The 20,496-nt window shown below is 43.7% G+C and overlaps 1 protein-coding gene across 1 annotated transcript in view; it reads left to right on the top strand.

The window, feature by feature from the left end:
- The first annotated feature begins 1,108 nt into the window (after positions 1-1,108).
- LOC129764622 (uncharacterized) overlaps positions 1,109-20,496 on the top strand; it is a 32,287-nt gene continuing 12,899 nt past the window's right edge. Inside the window, exon 1 of the mRNA XM_055763885.1 lies at positions 1,109-2,373. The gene's annotated coding sequence lies outside the window, so the exon portion shown is untranslated. The remainder of the gene's footprint in view (positions 2,374-20,496) is intronic.

Below are 20,496 nucleotides of genomic sequence, written 5' to 3'. Positions count from 1 at the left end.
CAATCGAAGAAAGCCACATTGGCCAATCGCGTGATAAAATGAAAGAATAATTACCTTATCAAAAGACAAGTACCGTGGGAAGCTGACAATAAGGTGTTATCAGTTACTGTGATTCGACGGTTCGATTGCGAGAGACCTATCTTTCGGTGCGAGCTACCGAAACGAGCTGAATGTTGTGTGTGATCGGTCGTGAGTCAATCAAACCAAACTACCCACCAAACAACCCATTCTCATCATATACTGACGAATAAAATGAATTTGTTACCCTTCTAAATCATCTAGTCAGAGCAACACTTTCCATTCTAAATTTATTGACTCTGCCAAATTTCATCGCCGCAACAGATGAAGTATCACACCAATCCCGATGACTGGAAATGTTTATTTTTCATCGGCAAAAGTAGAAATCGTTTACCCTTTCGGCAAAGATACCCCAATCGGGACAGAAATAGGCCCATCGGTTCGTAACACATAAATTTCAGCTTCATCTACCCACCCGCCAAGCAGCGGAACACCTGTTGCTAGCCCAGCGAAGTGCCCCCCTTCCCCCCTACCGGGCTCCACACAATGTTACCTATTTGTAAAACATAAATCTTTCGTTTAGGAGAGCCGACAGCGGGGAACGAGCCGCGAGAAAAATGCCGTACTGCTGTTAGCATTGGTCGCGTTTACATAAATCAACAAATGCACGTAGCGAATTGTGCCGAATTTTTATGCTATATTTTCATATGCGACCCACAGGTGCAACATTTGGCGAAGGAGGGGAACCCTTATTGGAAACTGTTCAGCAGCCAAGCCTCATATAGTGTTAAATTCAATGGCACGTTAAAACGCCATCCCAGCACTTTAACCGTGAAGCGTGTTATCAGTTATATTCTACATGTAAAATGTGATATTTTTAGTCGCAAAACTACCACTAACTGTATCGTCTTCATAATTGCATTGTCTATATAGTCTATATTTATACATGCAAATGACATGCAATAACAAAAAAAGAACTAGAGAATCAGCAACATAGTGTAACAGGATCACTGGACCACCTACAACCCGATACACATGCCCTTATGGCAACAAAATTCTAGCAAGTGCGTCACGCTGTGCAACCAAAATAAACATGCGAACCATGTCGTAAATTCAGGCCAAGGTTCCGATGGTTATTTATTGCATAATATGACGCGCTGACCATTAACTTCCTTTGTTTACTTTTGCACTTCTTCGCTAGCTTCGCTAGCGTGAATTTAATGACAAACACATGCTTGCGCAAATGCGCAAACGTTTCCTATTTATGCTTTCGATTCCGGTTGACATCTTTTCGGACACATGTGTTATGTGTTTTACTACAATTCGCCTGACCACGCATAATAATAGAATTTAGGTTGTAGCTAGTTGTAAGAAATAAACGAATTGAATAAAAGGGAGTCTGACCCAGTTGGGCGGACTCAGTATGAACGCGTACGTGAAAGTCTTTTCATATAACCGAAAGAAACTACTGGGTGTCCACATGGCGATCCTGCGACCTGCGACATGGCGACCGAGACCAGGACTAGTGTGATCTGTGCGGTACTAAGGGTGAGCCGGAAAGTGTTGTTGTGCGACTGAACAGAAACCAATTAAGCAAATTAAGGTGCAAACAGTGATCTACAAATTTATTTCTCTCGAAAGAATAAAGTGAGTGATAGACGTTGGTCAAAGATTGTAGTGAAAGAAGAAGAAAATTCCGACAATGAATCGCTTGTTCCGGATTGATTGAACAATAAAGACATGCTGTCGAGCATATACAGCAAAGTGGAAAGCATGTTGAAGGAAAATGATTCCTGCACGGAGTCGGTTGGAGAAGCTCATTTGTTTGTGCCATCGTTGTCTGCTGAGAAGTTTGATTCACGATCGATGTTTACGTTGAACTGCAAGTGCTCTAATCCTTAAAGAGTCATTAACTGAACAAACCTATCCTTACATCAGAACCACCGAGCCGTCGGGGCCCAGCGCGAGACAAAAAGACAAAAAAATTATTTTAGCTGGTGCTGGTGAAAAAACAAAGAGAGTGATTTGTGATTTGTGAGTGCTGATAAATGAGACGCATGACAGAATCAGCGAATCGATATTGAAAGCAGCAAAACAGGTGCGCGAGGGCATGACGCTAAAACACACCACTGGGTAGCCTCAACGGTCAGCAAGGCATTCCCATTTAAAGAGGCGTTCCCGCAATACAGTGATTCCGTTGGTACTTGCAATCGTACTGGTACCACCTGCAGCAGTAGCGTTACTTCACCACAGCATCGCTAAGTGTTACCCCCTCGTCAACATAGAAGGAAATCAACTAAGTCAGACAGGAAGCAGCCATCACATGCAGAGGTGCCGGATGGAAAAGCAAGGCGGGTGAGCTCCTGAAATCATTATATATATAAGCAGTTCTTAATAAAAAAAAAAAAAAAAAAAAAAAAAAAAAAAAAAAAAAAACCTTTGGCATTCAGAAGCCCGGGGGCAGGTGAAAATTCTGGCTAGGTTCGCCTAGTTAAGAAGTGAGATAAGTCTGCCAAAAACCTCAAATGGGGATCAACACTAGGGTAGGAGCCTACCTGTTGGTCTCAAATGTTCCTATCTCACGCCTCCACGAAGATCATATGACGACATTTTTAGATCGGGCGTGAACTGGAAACACACACCTGGTCTTGGCTCCGAGAACGGGTGTCGAAAGTGGCTAAGTGAGGGGGTGCGAGCGAGTCAGAGCGCTATATCTCTCCCGGGGAAGGCCTCCCGGGTCATGGAGGCCTTGCCAACCCGCTGTCTCCCGGGCAAAGGAGATACACCCAGAAAATGGAGCTACGTTCACGAAGAATACTCAGAATGCGATCGCCCGAGGAGGGTCCCCGAACTGGAGCTGGTCCTGGAACGGGCGTAAGAGCGAGCGGCCAGCGGCTGGAGGGCGATGTGCAAGAGCGGGCCACCAGCCGGGTTCAACCCGAAGAGCTACCGCCACACGGAAACAGCAGCCATCGACATCACCAACGAAACGCTGCGCCTACGAGGCGTGTTGCGACTGTCAGACGACAGTCGTCCACACTTGTGGGTACTACTAGGCGACGGATCATGTGGACACATGAAATGAATGAATTCATGATCCGCGCCTATTACATCTGCACTGCTTTGGAGACGGACATGAGCGGTCGCCCTCGAATACTCGCAATGTTCGAGGAAGCGTATCCAGAGTTCGTCGGGAGGCTTGACCAAAACGCGATGAACGCGAGGCGTAGAGCGATTGTACGCAACAATATGCTCTCCCAAACGCAAGTCGACGAGATCAAGCAGCAGGTGCAGAGAGAACTAAGCTCCAGAACAAGCAGAGCAAGCGATGTGTCGAGACGAAGTTCAGTACGGCTGAGCAATTCATTCGCGAGTGGGGCACGCGAATCAGCACCAGTGGAGGCCACAGTACAACAACCCCCTGAGCCGGAAGATCCACAGCCAGATCAACAACTACTACGCGATCTGGTCTTCCATTACGACGAGGCGATCTCACAGTTCCGCGACACGGACCCTTTGTCGCGCCCCAGGATCCCGAAGTTGCAGCATTCCCGCAGGCTGACAAGTGCAGTAAAGCTCATGAACGAGCACGTTCTTCCGCTGCACTTGGTTGATGCTGAGAACATGGAGGAGCTGCAACTGAAAGTTTACTGTGCTGCTGTGGCGACCGCCAAAAGTTTAGGATACCGTATTAGGCCAAGAGGCGGACTGCTCCAACATCTCCGTGAAAGGCGTGAGCCTCCATGGCGAAGGAGATTGGAGCAACGGATCCTAAACAAGCGCGCCGCAATTGGAAGACTGATGGCGTACAAAAGAGGCAGCAGATCGGCGAAATTATGTCGCCAAGTTGCTGTGATCGTGCGGCCTACTGAACTTCGCCAGCTGGGAGCTCACCAGCTGACGGAAAAACTCGACACACTGGTACAGCAATTGAGCGTCCTTACAAAACGGCTGAAACGTTACTCTGACTCTGCAAAGCGCCAGGAACAAAATCGGATGTTCAGAGATAACGAGAAAGCGTTCTACGACCACATTAGCGACGAGAAGCCCGACTACCGCGAAGGTTTGCCAGATATTAGCGATGTGACGAACTTCTGGGCTGGTATTTGGGAGACCCCAGTAGAACATCGCGACGGGCAAATGTGGTTAAGACGGGAGGAGGAGAGTTGTGGTGAAATTGGAGAGATGCCAGCTATCATCGTCGGAGAGAACGATGTCCGCGAAGCCTCGCGGTACCTGAGGAACTGGGCAGCACCGGGCCCCGATGGTGTCCAGAACTTTTGGCACAAGAAGCTGACCGTCGCACATCCAAAGATAGCTGAGTGCTTCAACAAGGTGCTACGTGACCCACACAACCTTCCTGAATTCGCCACCCGTGGCGTCACCTTCCTCCTCCCGAAAGACAGCAACACATTGAACCCATCAAAGTACAGACCGATAACGTGCCTATCGAGTCTGTACAAAATACTGAGCAGCATAATTACCGCCAAAGTTTCTGCTCACTGCGAACAGCATCACATCATCGCAGAAGAGCAGAAAGGATGCAGGAAAAATACGCATGGCTGCAAAGACCAGGCCATCATCGACGCAGCCATAGTCGGCCAGGCGGTATATAACCAGCGGAACCTAAGTATGGCCTACATCGATTACAGGAAGGCTTATGACTCCATACCTCACTCGTTTCTCGTCCGGGTATTGGAGCTCTACAAAATTGATCCCGTCGTCGTTAGGTTCCTGCAGCATGCGATGAGGCAGTGGAGTACGTCTCTGCACCTCAGTGATGGGGAAAATGTGTTGCAGTCTAGAACGCTGCAGATAAAGAGGGGGATATTCCAAGGCGACTCTTTCAGCCCGCTTTGGTTTTGTCTGGCACTGAACCCCCTCAGTAGGACGCTCAATAGAAACGGTCATGGCTATAAAATAAGGTATGGCGACGGCGCCCACGAAGAAGTGACCCATACCTTTTACATGGACGATCTCAAGGTCTACGCTGATTCACGTCAGCGTCTAGGTGTAGCTATCCGGGTTGTCGAAGACATAAGCAGGGACATCTGTATGGAGTTCGGCCTCGACAAGTGTCGCTGTGTCCACCTGCTGAAAGGACAACTTACCGAATCCGGAGGCTACGAGGTCTATGACGGCGAGTTTATAAGAGACATGGTTCGTGGCGAATCCTATAAATATCTTGGATTCCGACAGCTCACCGGGATTCGCCACTCCGACATCAAGACGGAGCTGCGAGACAAGTTCTTGAGTCGAGTGAACTGTGTCCTGAGGACTTTCCTCAACGCGGGGAACAAGGTACGCGCGATCAACACATTCGCGGTTCCCCTGCTGACCTTCAGTTTTGGTGTAGTCAAATGGAGCAAAACTAACCTAGAGGACCTTGAGAGGAGGATGAGGAAAGCATTCAAAGAGGCCGGAATGCACCATCCTCAATCGGCACTGGAGAGAGTTTCACTACCACGCAAAGAAGGGGGACTTGGAATCGTCGACATTTCTGCACTGTGTGTTGCCCAGGTACGACAACTGCGCGAGTACTTCGCAGAACGCGCCAACCAAAACGCGCTATACCGGGCTGTCTGCGCCGCCGACAGAGGATACAGCGCTCTGCACTTGGCGCAAGCGGAGTACCAACTCAACTGCAATCTGCAGACAGTGGAGGAGAAGATTGCAGCTTGGAAGCAGAAGGCAGTGCATGGTGCCCACCCCCATCAACTGGACCGGCCACACGTCGACAAGGCCGCATCTAATCTGTGGCTAACGCGTGGTGAACTCTCTTCAGTAGTAGAAGCCGACATGATAGCCATCCAGGACAGGATAATGCCGACGAGAAACTGCAGGCGGTACGTCTGGCATCAAGACGTTGATGACATTTGCCGGATGTGCCATCAACCAGGTGAAAACATAGAGCACATTATGGGAGGCTGTCCCGTTTTGGCCAACGCAGCCTACACCGAGCGCCACAACAACGTGGCCCGTATTGTTCATCGACAACTGGCGCTCCAATGTGCTCTACTGGAAGACAACGTACCAAACTACCGGTACCTGCCTGCACCTGTCCTGGAAAATGACCGTTTCAAGCTGTACTGGGATCGCACTGTTCTGACCGACCTCTCGATCCACCACAACCGCCCAGATATAATGGTTTACGACAAGAGCGACCGCAAAGTCACCATCATCGATGTCGCTATTCCACTAAACCAGAATCTGGAGGAGACCCACGGTCGCAAAATCTGCAAGTACCGACCATTGGCCGTGGAGCTCAAGGAACTGTGGGGGCTAAGGGAGGTCCCAAGAATTGTTCCAGTCGTTCTCTCTGGAACTGGAATTATCCCGAAGACACTTCTGGAAGCGCTAAAGGTGTTGAACATCGAGAAGGAATTGGCCGGCATCCAAAAGTCGGTCATCCTTAGCACCTGCGCGATTGTCCGACAATTCCTCGGTCAGGACTAAAACAGCACGAGCATGCAGATACGTGCATTCCGCAGAGCCTAGTCCCCCTTTGGCATTCAGAAGCCCGGGGGCAGGTGAAAATTCTGGCTAGGTTCGCCTAGTTAAGAAGTGAGATAAGTCTGCCAAAAAAAAAAAAAAAAAAAAAAAAACGAAATAAATACATAGATAGTTGTTGCCCAATGTGTTTTGAGACCAGCATGGGTCTTTTTAGCTCTAAAACTGCAGCAAATACAGGAGACCCTCAGGTCCAAATATTGAACCACTTAGAAAATCATGGTCAAATGCACGAATACCAAGGAACAATCCTTTGTATTCTTCTAGGCGTAATTATCATAACAACGCTCATGAAACTTTTTAAAGCCTACAAAACATGGGTAACAGCTCAAGCTGTGGAGGCGGCACGTAAAATGCAAGCGGCGTCCGACCTAGTATAAAACCAGATGGATCAAACTACAGCTAAGTTACATAAAAACGTCCAAAAACTACAAACAATCAACAAGACGATCCAACAAGAAATAGTAAAAAATCTTAGAAAAACTACATTGAGGGCTAAACTACAAGAAGCAGAGCAATTATATGCCGAAGTAAAACGAATTTTAAAACTAAATATAAATACTATTAAGGGATCGGACTGCACCCACTACATATCAACAGCTAAAGAAGCTATCCAAAATATTAGAGAAACTATAACTAGTAATAAACAGTATAAAAGACGTAGCCTAAAAGAGATTGGACTAGCGGTTTTATTTACAGTAGGATTGAACAAAATAAAATCAAAAATGGCAAACCTTCCAGAAACTATTAAACTCACTTCCTCCATAGTCCCTCAATTTGACGGAACAATCGACAAACTAAAATCATTTTTGGACGCACTGAACCTAGTAAAAACACTAGAAACAAATGACAATAAAACGACTATCATAACAGTTATTTTAACAAAACTCGAAGGAAGAGCTAGAAATGCCTTCCCCGACACACCATCTTCTTTGGAAGAAATCATTCAAACCCTTAAATCGACAATTAAATCCACACCCCCCGCTCAAATAATAGCAAAAATGACCGGTCTGAGACAAAATGGTAATATAGAAAATTTTTGCCAAGATCTCGAAATACTGGTCAACAAATTAGAAAATGCGTACATCGGAATTGAAGTTCCAACACAGGTTGCTAAATCATTGGCAACAAAGGAAGGAATAAAAAGCCTAGCTAACGGACTGAAAAACGAAAAAACCTCTCTAATCATCAGAGCGGGTACTTTCAACTCATTTTCAGATGCAACAACAAAAGCACTGGAAGAAAATTCCACAAGTTCGAACGTTAACATTCTCTCCTATTCGCAAATTAACAGAAACACAAATCGATACAATAACAATTTCAACCACCCTGCTAACAGGGGCAATTATCAGCGTTATCCATTTAATTCTACCAACAGAGGTAGAAACCAACACAGCTTTAATAATCAACAACGCAGAAACGCACAATTTTTCAACAACTCAACTTTTCCTCAAAGAAATAATAACAACCAGGGCCGACAGAACCAAGTTCGAGGTCAATTTACAAATAATAACACGCAGCGATATCACAACAACCAACACAATGCTAATTTTAACCGTCCGGTACAATACATCCGATTGACGGGAAACGAAGAAATTCCGACGGACGACCTCCAGTCCGAGCCGGTTATGTCATTGGAGGGAAACCAACAGTTAGGAAACCGATGTTAAACATTTACAAATGTGACGTAACTTGTTCAATGTTCGTCACCCTAAAAATGCAAATGACTAAAAGACCATGCACATTAATAATCGACACAGGTGCGGACATCTCTATAATCAAAGAAGACCCAATTAACGGAAAGCAAATAATAGACACCAACAATAAATGCATTATTAACGGAGTTACAGAAGGAAAAATAGAAACAATTGCAAGCACATGCACAAACATTATATTCAATGACATAGAAATTCCACATCAATTCCAAATCGTCAGCAATAAATTTCCAATAAAAGCTGATGGCATCTTAGGTAGAGACTTTCTAACCAAATTTGAATGTAACCTATGTCTGAAAACATGGCTAATGACATTCTTTTATGATAATACGCAGATAGAGATACCAATTCAAGATAACTGGGATAATAATTACGTTATCCCACCAAGATGTCAGTTAATAAAACAATTTTTCTTACCGAACATAGAAGAGGATACCGTCATAATAGCACAAGAAATTAAACCAGGCCTATTCTGCGCAAACTCAATAATCTCTAAAAATTCATCATATATTAATCTCATAAACACTAATACAAGTGAAACAACAATACCAACAGATTTCAAACCACTAGCAATACCTTTAAGCGAATACTCCATTAATCAACTTAACACAACAATAAATCAGGATTCTCCGAATAGAATTACCCAACTACTCAAAGAATTAAAACTGGAAAACACACCAGACAATGCGAAAACTAAACTTATCAAACTTTGTACAACTTATAACGACATTTTCGCTTTGGAAAAAGATACATTAACAACAAACAATTTGTACAAGCAAAAAATATGTTTAGAAGACAAAACTCCAGTATATATAAAAAATTACAGAACACCTGAAGCCCAAACAACAGAAATAAATAAACAAATTAATCACATGCTCGATAATAAAATAATTCAACATTCCATCTCACCATATAACTCACCAATATTACTGGTTCCCAAAAAATCTAACAACCAAGATAAGAAATGGCGATTGGTGGTTGATTTCCGCCAACTAAACAAAAAAATTACACCAGATAAATTTCCACTTCCAAGAATAGACGAAATCCTTGATAATTTAGGTAGAGCAAAATACTTTTCCACATTAGATTTAATGTCAGGTTTTCACCAAATAGAACTTGACGACAAATCAAAAAAATACACAGCATTTTCAACGTCTAACGGCCACTACGAATTCACTAGGTTACCTTTCGGCCTTAATATATCCCCAAACAGTTTCCAGAGAATGATGTCCATAGCTCTCAGCGGACTACCTCCCCAATGTGCATTTCTTTATATTGACGACATAATCGTTGTTGGATGTTCTGTAACTCATCACCTCAACAATTTAGAAAATGTATTTCAACAACTACAAAAGTATAACCTAAAATTAAATCCCCAAAAGTGCTTATTTTTTAGACCCGACGTGACATACCTAGGACACAATATTTCAGCTGTCGGCATACAGCCCGACCAAACAAAATTTTCAGCAATATTAAATTACCCCACACCTTCGACTCCCGATGAAGTCAGGCGTTTTGTAGCCTTCTGTAATTATTATCGAAGGTTTATACCGAATTTCGCAGAAATAGCACACCCATTGAACAAACTGCTAAGAAAAAACGTAAAATTTGACTGGACCCCCGAATGTCAAATAGCATTTAATAAATTAAAGAATGAACTCATTTCACCAACGTTACTTCAATTTCCTGATTTTACACGAGAATTCAAACTAATAACTGACGCCTCGCAAGTGGCATGTGGCGCAGTATTAACCCAAGAACAAGACGGAATAGAACTTCCAATAGCCTATGCGAGCAAAGCCTTCACGAAAGGTGAGGCAAATAAATCAACGATTGAACAGGAATTGACTGCAATTCACTGGGCAATAACGTATTTTAGACCCTATCTTTATGGTAGAAAATTCACTGTGAAGACAGATCATAGACCTTTAGTTTACCTATTTTCTATGAAAGACCCCTCATCAAAACTCACTAGAATGAGGCTGGATCTAGAGGAATTTAATTTCGACGTAGAATACTTACAAGGAAAACTAAATGTAACGGCTGATGCCCTATCAAGAATAAAAATTGACTCTGAAACACTGAAAACAGTGATGGCCATGCAAACTAGAGCCATGACTAGGAAAACACAAAGAATTGAAAATAACCCCGAAAAAGCGAATTTCACTGCACTCGACAACACCGAGTCTGATCAACTTAAAGTGTACGAGGCAGTCGAACCTAGAGAATGGGAGAGTCTACCCAAACTTCAATGCGGACGCGCATTTGAAAGTAATGAAATCACTTGTGAAAATGAAACTGAAATAATAAAATGCGCAATAACAAACAAAACAGGATATAGAAAAAAAATGTCGACATACACTGAAATTGCAAGCAATGACGAAAAATCCCTAGGAAACTTATTACAAAAAATTGAAAATATGACCAAGAAACTGAGAATAAGCGTGATAGCTCTAGCGTTATCGAGCGCAATATTCCAATTATGCAGCGTTCAACTCTTCAAGAAGACTTGTAACGACTCACTAAAAGACTTGCAAATAGTGCTCTACACACCCAAGCGTGTGATAGAAAGCAGTGAAGAAAAACTAAGTATCCTAAAAAATTTTCACAACACACCAATAGGCGGACACGTTGGTGCCAGCCGACTATACAAAAAACTCAGTAGACTCTATTCGTGGACAAAAATGAAACAAGAAATTTATGATTACGTCAGAAATTGCATACAGTGCAAACAGAACAAATACTTAACGACATCTAACGAAAATTATATACAAACCAAAACCCCTCAAAAACCCTTCGACCATATATCCATGGACACGATTGGCCCCTTCAATAAATCAAATTCCGGAAACAGATACGCCCTAACTATCCAATGTAACCTTTCCAAATATGTAATAATAAAACCAACCTCCGACAAACAAGCATCTACAATAGCAAGAGCTTTCGTCGAAAACTGCATCCTTGTTTACGGCACTCCTTCTGTTATCCAAACAGATCAAGGAACCGAATACAAGAATGAATTATTCGAGAACATATCTAGACTATTACAGATAAAACAAAATTTTTCGACACCCTATCACCCCCAATCCATAGGAGGACTAGAAAGGAATCACCGTTGTCTGAATGAATACGTAAGACAATTTGTCAACCCTACACAAAGTGATTGGGATGACTGGCTGCCTTACTACACATTCTGTTACAACACGACTCCTCACACAGACTTTTCCTACACACCTTTCGAACTCGTTTTTGGCAGAAACGCCATACTACCCTTCAATATCCAAAATCCTACACATATAGAACCAATATACAATCTCGAAGACTACCACAAAGAGCTACAGTTCAAACTAAAAGTTACAGCAAAGACTACTAAAGAGTTAATTGATAAAATAAAAAAGAAGCGTACAGATAAACAAAGTGAACTTGCCAAACCAATACAAATAAAAATAGGAGATTCAGTCCTGTTAACGAATGAGAACAGAAGAAAACTAGATAAAATATACCTTGGACCATTCCAAATAATATCAATTGAGCATCCCAATGTCACAATTGTAGACATTAAAACTAAAAACAAACAGACTATACATAAAAATCGCATAATAAAATGCAACTAATGAGCAACCCATCTCCATTAGGGGGAAGGGAATGCATAACTAAATTAAATTCCCAGACGATCACGAGTTTATAATATTACCTATTCAAATACCTATGTTGTATTGTATACTACAACAGTTTACCAAGTTAGTAATTAGTTAGTTAATTAACTCGAATACAAAAAAAAATGTACATATTCCAAATATTAAACAAACATGTTTATACATACAAAAACCAGAATAATTGTAAGGTCAGACGAATTCTAGGCGAAATTTACTGAACACGAATGATTCCATTAGATTACATCATTCTCAAAAAGAGGGAAGGTGTAACAGGATCACTGGACCACCTACAACCCGATACACATGCCCTTATGGCAACAAAATTCTAGCAAGTGCGTCACGCTGTGCAACCAAAATAAACATGCGAACCATGTCGTAAATTCAGGCCAAGGTTCCGATGGTTATTTATTGCATAATATGACGCGCTGACCATTAACTTCCTTTGTTTACTTTTGCACTTCTTCGCTAGCTTCGCTAGCGTGAATTTAATGACAAACACATGCTTGCGCAAATGCGCAAACGTTTCCTATTTATGCTTTCGATTCCGGTTGACGTCTTTTCGGACACATGTGTTATGTGTTTTACTACAATTCGCCTGACCACGCATAATAATAGAATTTAGGTTGTAGCTAGTTGTAAGAAATAAACGAATTGAATAAAAGGGAGTCTGACCCAGTTGGGCGGACTCAGTATGAACGCGTACGTGAAAGTCTTTTCATATAACCGAAAGAAACTACTGGGTGTCCACATGGCGATCCTGCGACCTGCGACAATAGGTTTTGAAAGACAAGTTTTGGAACTCTCTACGATAGGGCTCTTGTTCAATGAGCATCCTATACAAATTAAGACCAGCCATCGTCTTAGTCTATATTAGTCATTGTCTATATATACATGTAAAATGTGATATTTTTAGTCGCAAAACTACCACTAACTGTATCGTCTTCATAATTGCATTGTCTATATAGTATAATTTATGGTCAGATTTTTTAGAAAGCATCAAAATCAAACTGAACAACGGTTTGAACATTCACAGGATATTTTCGACGAATAATCATTCAACACTCGATTGAGTTCATGTTTTATTCAAAATGATGCTACATACCATAAAGAGAACACATCGTCTCCACAGTATTTCGCCAAAATATCCGCTCCATGGCTAAGGTTCTTCAACCTTCACCAATTTTGCCAAGTTCTGTATCACCTAACAAGTTTTAGCACAACATCAACCTTATTGTGGTATGAATCCTATGGCCAGAAACCTAGGAAGAGGGCTATTCTGCGAGTTTCAATTGTATTTCGTCAACTTTTTCGTTCGAACGTATTAAGGTTACATTTTTGCTCATTGCAGTATGAAAGCCAGTCCTGGAAGTTATTTTCCAGAACGTAAGTTCAACGTTCGTCTTCGAAATTTGTTTATCGTTGTGGCTAGTTTTTACATTTTATGACTTCAATCCAGAACGCCCTTTTGAATTTTGAACGAATCCTGGCGACATTCCTAATGTTCGAGCCAAAGTTCGAATCCAACATCATCCTTTTTGTTCATATCACGATCCGAACATTAAGTATTTTTTGTCACTTCTAGGATTTCTTTCGATAGTCAAACGTTCAGAAAATGTTTTAAACACACTGTGAACAGTAGATTTGGACAAATGCAGCTTTTTTCAAACTGACGTTGATGGGCCGGAATTTTCATTACGACTGCGTACGATTAGTTCGTGCAGTTTTATTTTCATTCGTCGCTATCTTGAAAATTGCTTATGGGATCGTAACGTAATTAAAATTGGTCACATAATAATGAAAATTGTAATTTTAGGTAGTTTCCATCATTTGTACCGAGTTTCAAAAAAATCGTACAGTCAGCAGCCGACGAATTTGGGGAGGAATCGCTCTATACGGGAGTTGTATTAATAAAAGTAATTGGCCGTTATAAACTTGGATTTTTCATGTTTTTTTCAACTCATTTATTTGTAAGACTCAATCGCATAAGCTTTGCGGAGCCGCTAATTCATGATTTGGATGCTTCAATTGTCAAATCGATTAACTCCATAAAACAAGATGTTGAGAAAAATGATAAAATATGATATGTTTTATTATTATTTATTATTCAATGGCTAAAAAGATTTTGTCATTTTGTGGTGTTAATACTCATTATTAAAGAAATTTGTTTTGAATAAATACAGTTAGGGGCTAATCAAGTGCTTTGACACTAAATTTTTATAATATTCAAAAAATGGAGTAAATCGATTTGGCAAGTGAAGCATCCATTTGTTTAAACAAAATTTCAACTTAAATCTATGTTTAGTAGGTTTCGGCCGATTACTTGCGGTTTACTCGAGGTTAGAGGGGCAACAAATTTTTTATGATTTAGTGTCACTAGTCAAGTCTTTTTATTTGATATCCATATTGATGGGGTTTTGAACTAAAAACATATATCGCCATTTTGGATTTGTATTTTCACAAATAAGTATGTTGTACTAGTCAAACCCTTTCATTTGATAAAGGGTGTGTCACATCAAATTGCATCACGGAAAAAACGCTGTAGAAATTCGCCCAGTAGACCGATCCTTTTGAAAATTTTAGACAGTAAAATAAAAACTATTAAACTACTTTTGGCATTTTCTTTTCATTCATACTTCGAGCCCAAGCCCGTATGCTCGCACCTTCCTCTTCACCCCGTCCATAAGGTTCTGTACAACGTCAGGTTGTAGTTTTTTTTGAACAGAAATCCATTTTCTCTTGAAGTCCGCATCCGATTTGACAACTTTTGGGTTCTTCCGGAGGGCCTGCTTATTAATCGACCAATATTTCTCTATTGGGCGAAGCTCCGGCGCGTTGAGCGGGTTCATTTCCTTTGGCACGATGGTGACCCCGTTGGCTTCGTACCACTCCAACACGTCCTTTGAATAGTGGCACGAAGCGAGATCCGGCCAGAAGATGGTCGGGCCCTCTTGCTGCTTCAATAGTGGTAGTAAGCGCTTCTGTAGGCACTTCTTAAGGTTTCACGAAGGGGGCGCTCCGCTTTCCGCAAGAGCAGATCGCTTGCCACACCATGTACTTTTTGGCAAACTTGGATAGTTTCTGTGTAATTCGCCAGCCCGGGAATCCACCATTTTGCTCCTTTGCTGCGAATCACGTCTTACCTGGGCTAATGCTTGAAAGCCAAAGAGGACGATCACGGAGCTTGGTGTCGCACGACCGCAATCGTTTGTTGATGCGTTGCCAGGGGAGATGCCATAACAGGGGTGTATATGCTGGGGCGGATGCCATAAAGCTATCGGTACCCTGCAGTGCTACCAGCATACATTCTAGCATCCACACATCTCCCCCTCTCTCCAAAGAGAAGATAGAACAGAAAAAAATACCTTGTAATAAACAAAATCGAACAAATATTTTCCTTTTCCATAGGATTTATTTTTATTATCCATAGGATTTCTTTGATTAATTCAATTCAGTCTGATCGTTTCCCCTTCTACACTATGAACGTAGTTTTCCAGGTGAATTCTGTCTGATTGCAATGTGGATCTTTGTACTGGGGACTGTTTTTTAGTAGATTCTCTACCATTACCGTCAGCTGTGCTCATCACTACTTCTGACTTCCTCCAATCGCTTACCTTTTTTGTCTGTGATACGTGTCTGTTAAAAATTTGTCCGTTTTCGTCACATAAGACAAGTATACCATTTCGTTCTTTCATTACTGTGTACTTTCGGGGATCAAATCGAGACTCTGCTTTCGCACGAACATGACGTTCCACAGATACTGTGTCTCCTGGTCCAACCCGGCACATACGCGCACCACGTTTAGTGTCCTATCGTCGGTTTGCTTGTATTTTGGACTCTCGATCTCTTGAATTCAGTAGGTTACCGTCGAACGTAGCTTTTCCGCGACAGAGGAGAGGCAGTCCACGCTTTATTCTTCTTCCCGTCATTACCTCATCTGGTGGTATCCCTGTGACGGAGTGTGCAGCAGCGTTGTAGGCATGGATCGCCGCTTTCAGTTCAGTTTTATAATTTGTCCCATTTGAAGCCGCCGCAGTCATCGCTTTATTTATCAGCTTCATGCAGCTCTCTGCCAGGCCGTTTTGTTGTGGGTACAGTGGTGTGGGATATTCTTTATATCCGTCCCGTTAAAAAGAGGACCGTTGTTCGATTTTTATGAGTTTCGGGTAACCTTTTCTGTCGAAAACTTTATCCAAAACGGATCTTGTATGCTCAAAATTTGTGGATCTAACCGGTTTAGCAATCAGATATCTGGACCGGTAGTCCACTATTACCAGGATTGAGACATTATTGAACTTCGAATAGGGCCCGTTGAAGTCTACGGCGACCGTCTCCCACACCGAATCGGGGGTGAAAACTCTTGCCATGGGAGTAGGCCTTTCAGGTCTTCCGTTGGTTACGCACACCGCACATGAATTCGCCCATGCCTCCGCATCCTTCGACATGCCAGGCCACCATACGCGTTGTCTTAAACTGCCTTTAAATTTTGCCGTAGGCGGATGGCCTCACTGCGTTTAGGACACAATCGAAACGTAATTCTAATGATTATCAAGCACAGTCGTCCTGAACCGTCGCCAACGAAATAAAAGTGAACAAAATGTTGTCGTCTCGTGCCGCTACTAACTAAATCAAACACGGTCGTTTCAATCCGTTACTGTTCAAATTAATCGCGGTCATCTCGATCCGCTACTAATTTGGCCAAGTGCGGTCGTCTCGATCCGCTAGTAATTTAGCCAAGTGCGGTCGTCTCGATCCGCTACTAATTTGGCCAAACGCGGTCGTCTCGATCCGCTAGTAATTTGGCCAAACGCGGTCGTCTCGATCCGCTACTAAATTAGCCAAGTGCGGTCGTCTCGATCCGCTAGTAATTTGGCCAAACGCGGTCGTCTCGATCCGCTAGTAATTTGGCCAAACGCGGTCGTCTCGATCCGCTACTAAATTAGCCAAGTGCGGTCGTCTCGATCCGCTAGTAATTTGGCCAAACGCGGTCGTCTCGATCCGCTAGTAATTTGGCCAAACGCGGTCGTCTCGATCCGCTACTAAATTAGCCAAGTGCGGTCGTCTCGATCCGCTACTAATTTAGCCAAGTGCGGTCGTCTCGATCCGCTACTAATTTGGCCAAACGCGGTCGTCTCGATCCGCTACTAAATTAGCCAAGTGTGGTCGTCTCGATCCGCTAGTAATTTGGCCAAACGCGGTCATCTCGATCCGCTACTAATTTGGCCAAGTGCGGTGGTCTCGATCCGCTACTAATTTAGTCAAGTGCGGTCGTCTCGATCCGCTACTAATTTAGTCAAGTGTGGTCGTCTCGATCCGCTACTAATTTAGCCACACTATTGACCTTTTCAAATGGAAAAGGAAAAGGTAACGATTTTTCACTATTCTAGCATTTTGTATGCTAACGACGGACGATTTCCACATAGCAACCCGCGGTGGGTTGCTGTAGTCCATAAAAGAAAAGCAGGCTGCGGTTTTCACTTGTACTTCTTTTCAAATCACTACTCCGTAATATTTCGATCTGAAATATTTGTTAAAATTAATTCTCCCTACTGCGAAATGATTGATTCCCAGATAACTACAACAAAGAGATTCGTCAAGCTACTGGTAAATCCAGCCTCCTGGCAGGATCGCCAATGTGTAATTCGCCAGCCCGGGAATCCACCATTTTGCTCCTTTGCTGCGAATCACGTCTTACCTGGGCTAATGCTTGAAAGCCAAAGAGGACGATCACGGAGCTTGGTGTCGCACGACCGCAATCGTTTGTTGATGCGTTGCCAGGGGAGATGCCATAACAGGGGTGTATATGCTGGGGCGGATCCATAAAGCTATCGGTACCCTGCAGTGCTACCAGCATACATTCAAGCATCCACACAGTTTCTGCTTGCGAATCTCCTCCGGAACGCTGAATTTGTCCTCTGCGGAGAATAACAACAGGCCCGGCAGCTGACGAAAGTCCGCTTTGACGTAGGTTTCGTCGTCCATTACCAAGCAATGCGGCTTCGTCAGCATTTCGGTGTACAGCTTCCGGGCTCGCGTCTTCCCCACCATGTTTTACCTTTCGTCGCGGTTAGGAGCCTTCTGAACCTTGTATGTACGCAGGCCCTCCCGCTGCTTGGTCCGCTGGTCGAATGAACTTGACAAATTCAGCTTATTGGCGACATCCCGGACCGAACTTCTCGGATCACGTCTAAACTGCTTAACTACGCGCTTGTGATCTTTTTCACTGACGGAGCATCCATTTTTGCCGTTCTTCATCTCCGGTCGATGGTTAGGTTCTCGAAGTATCGTTTTAGTACTCTGCTGACCGTGGATTGGACGATTCCCAGCATCTTACCGATGTCCCGATGTGACAACTCCGGATTCTCGAAATGAGTGCACAGGATTAATTCACGACGCTCTTTTTCGTTCGACAACATTTTTCCAAATTTACGAAAAATTGACAGTGAAGCATGGCCAACGTGATCTATACACTCTTATCTGATTATAAGCGAAAGCAGAAGATATAATTCCTAAAAATTAAATTTCTACAGCGTTTTTTCCGTGATGCAATTTGATGTGACACACCCTTTACCCATACATACATAATCAGTTGAGAGCCGTGGTGACTCGTGCTGTCTCAATTAATCGTCTCCAATCTACTCGGTCCTGGGCCACTCGTCGCAAATTCCGTGTGCGTCCCTTCACTCTCAAGTCGGCTTCGATCTGGTCGAGCCACCTGGCACGTTGAGCCCCTATATTTCTGGTGCCGACAGGGTCATTGAAGAGAACGGATTTCACTGCACTGTCGTCCGGCATCTTCGCGACATGTCCGGCCCACCGTAACCTCCCGACTTTCGCCAGGTGTACAATGGGAATATCTCCAAGTAGTGCCTGTAGCTCGTGGTTCATATGTCTGCACCACTCTCCGCTCTCCGTTTGTACTCTACCAAAAATAGTTCGCAGCACTTTCCGCTCAAAGACGGCCTGAGCGCGTATGTCCTCCATGAGCAGCGTCACAGTCTCGAGTCCATAAAGGACCACTGGTCTTATTAAGGTTTTGTACATCGTTAGCTTTGTGCGACGTCGTATTCTCCTTGACCGAAGCGTCTTGCGGAGCGCAAAATATGTACGATTTCCAGCTTGAATGCGTCGTTGGATCTCTTTCGTGGTGTTGTTGTCGGCGGTGATCAGAGATCCCAAGTACACGAATTCATCAACCACTTCCAGTTCATCGCCGTCCACTGTCACTGTCCGTGGGAGGCTCACTGTTTTCGACGTGTTAGAATCTGGGAGAGCACCCTGTGAGCGGCGTTAGTTAGCGTTATGCCGCGGTAGTTGCCGCACTCGAACCGATCGCCTTTTTTATAGATGGGGCAAATAAAACCCTCCATCCATTCTTCCGGTAATTTCTCCTTCTCCCAAATCCTGGATATTACCCAATGAAGTATCATTGCCAGTATATTTTTACCGTGTTTATAGAGTTCAGCCGGAAGTCGATCTTTTCCAGCGGCTCTATTTGCCTTCAGCAGCCCGATTTCTCGCTGGATCTCCTGAAGGTTGGGGGCATCATTATCGTTTGAAGGCACTCCCAGGTAGGTTTCCATTACGCCATTGAGGTGCTTATCGAAGAACTGCTGCCACCTGTCGACCACCTCGCGCTCGCTTGTAAGCAGGTTTCCTTCCTCGTCCCTACACATGTCTGGATTCGGTGTGTAGCTCTTACGAGATTGGTTCACCTTCTCATAGAACTTGCGCGTATCATTGGCCTGGAATAGTTGTTCTAATTCGTCACGATCCCTGTCCTCCTGATGGCGCTTTTTTCGCCTCAGTATCGTGGTCAACTTATTCCGCGCTCGTCGACATTTGGCCAAATTCTCCCTTAGATAATTTTTCCGAGCTGTTTTGCTTCTCTCCATCGCTTGCTGGCACTCCCCGTCGAACCAGTCGTTTCTTGGGCTCGTAGTTTCCTCACCTAGTACCGCGGTTGCGGTCTCTTCGATGGCAGAGCAAATCTTACTCGAGATTTGAAGCATTTAGCTCCACAGAGGAGGGTAGTGCCTCATCCAACAGGCGCACGTAATTCTCGGCAGCTTGCGGGTCTTTTAACTGCCGAATGTTAAACCGAGGAAGGCGGTTTTGCCGTGAGTTGTAAGTTCTCGATAGTTTTGAGCGCACATGTACTCCTACTAGGTAGTGATCTGAGTCAATATCCGTACGCGCAGGGAGCGTACGTTAGTGATGTTTTAGAAAAATCGGCCTTCGATGAAGACGTGGTCAATTTGGTTTGTTGTATGTTGGTCAGGTGATCTCCAAGTGGCCTTATGAGTATCCTTGCGGGGGAAGAAAATGCTTCTGATCACCAGGCCTCGGGAAGCTGCGAAGTTGATGCACCGCTGGCCTTTGTCGATCGTGTCGGTGTGTAGACTGCATGGGACTATCACCGGTCTGTACATTGTTTCCCTACCAACCTGGGCGTTCATATCCCCGATGACGATCTTGATGTCCCGCAGTGAACAGCTGTCGTATGTCGCTTCCAACTGCGCATAGAACACTTCCTTCTCGTCGTCGGGTCTGCCTTCGTGCGGACAGTGCATGTTGATGATGCTGTAGTTGTAGAACCG

This window comes from Toxorhynchites rutilus, chromosome 2, assembly GCF_029784135.1.
Source record: "Toxorhynchites rutilus septentrionalis strain SRP chromosome 2, ASM2978413v1, whole genome shotgun sequence".
NCBI lineage: Eukaryota > Metazoa > Arthropoda > Insecta > Diptera > Culicidae > Toxorhynchites > Toxorhynchites rutilus.
The sequence above is the reverse complement of the archived record's forward strand: the minus strand, read 5'-3'. Positions and strand labels throughout refer to the sequence as shown.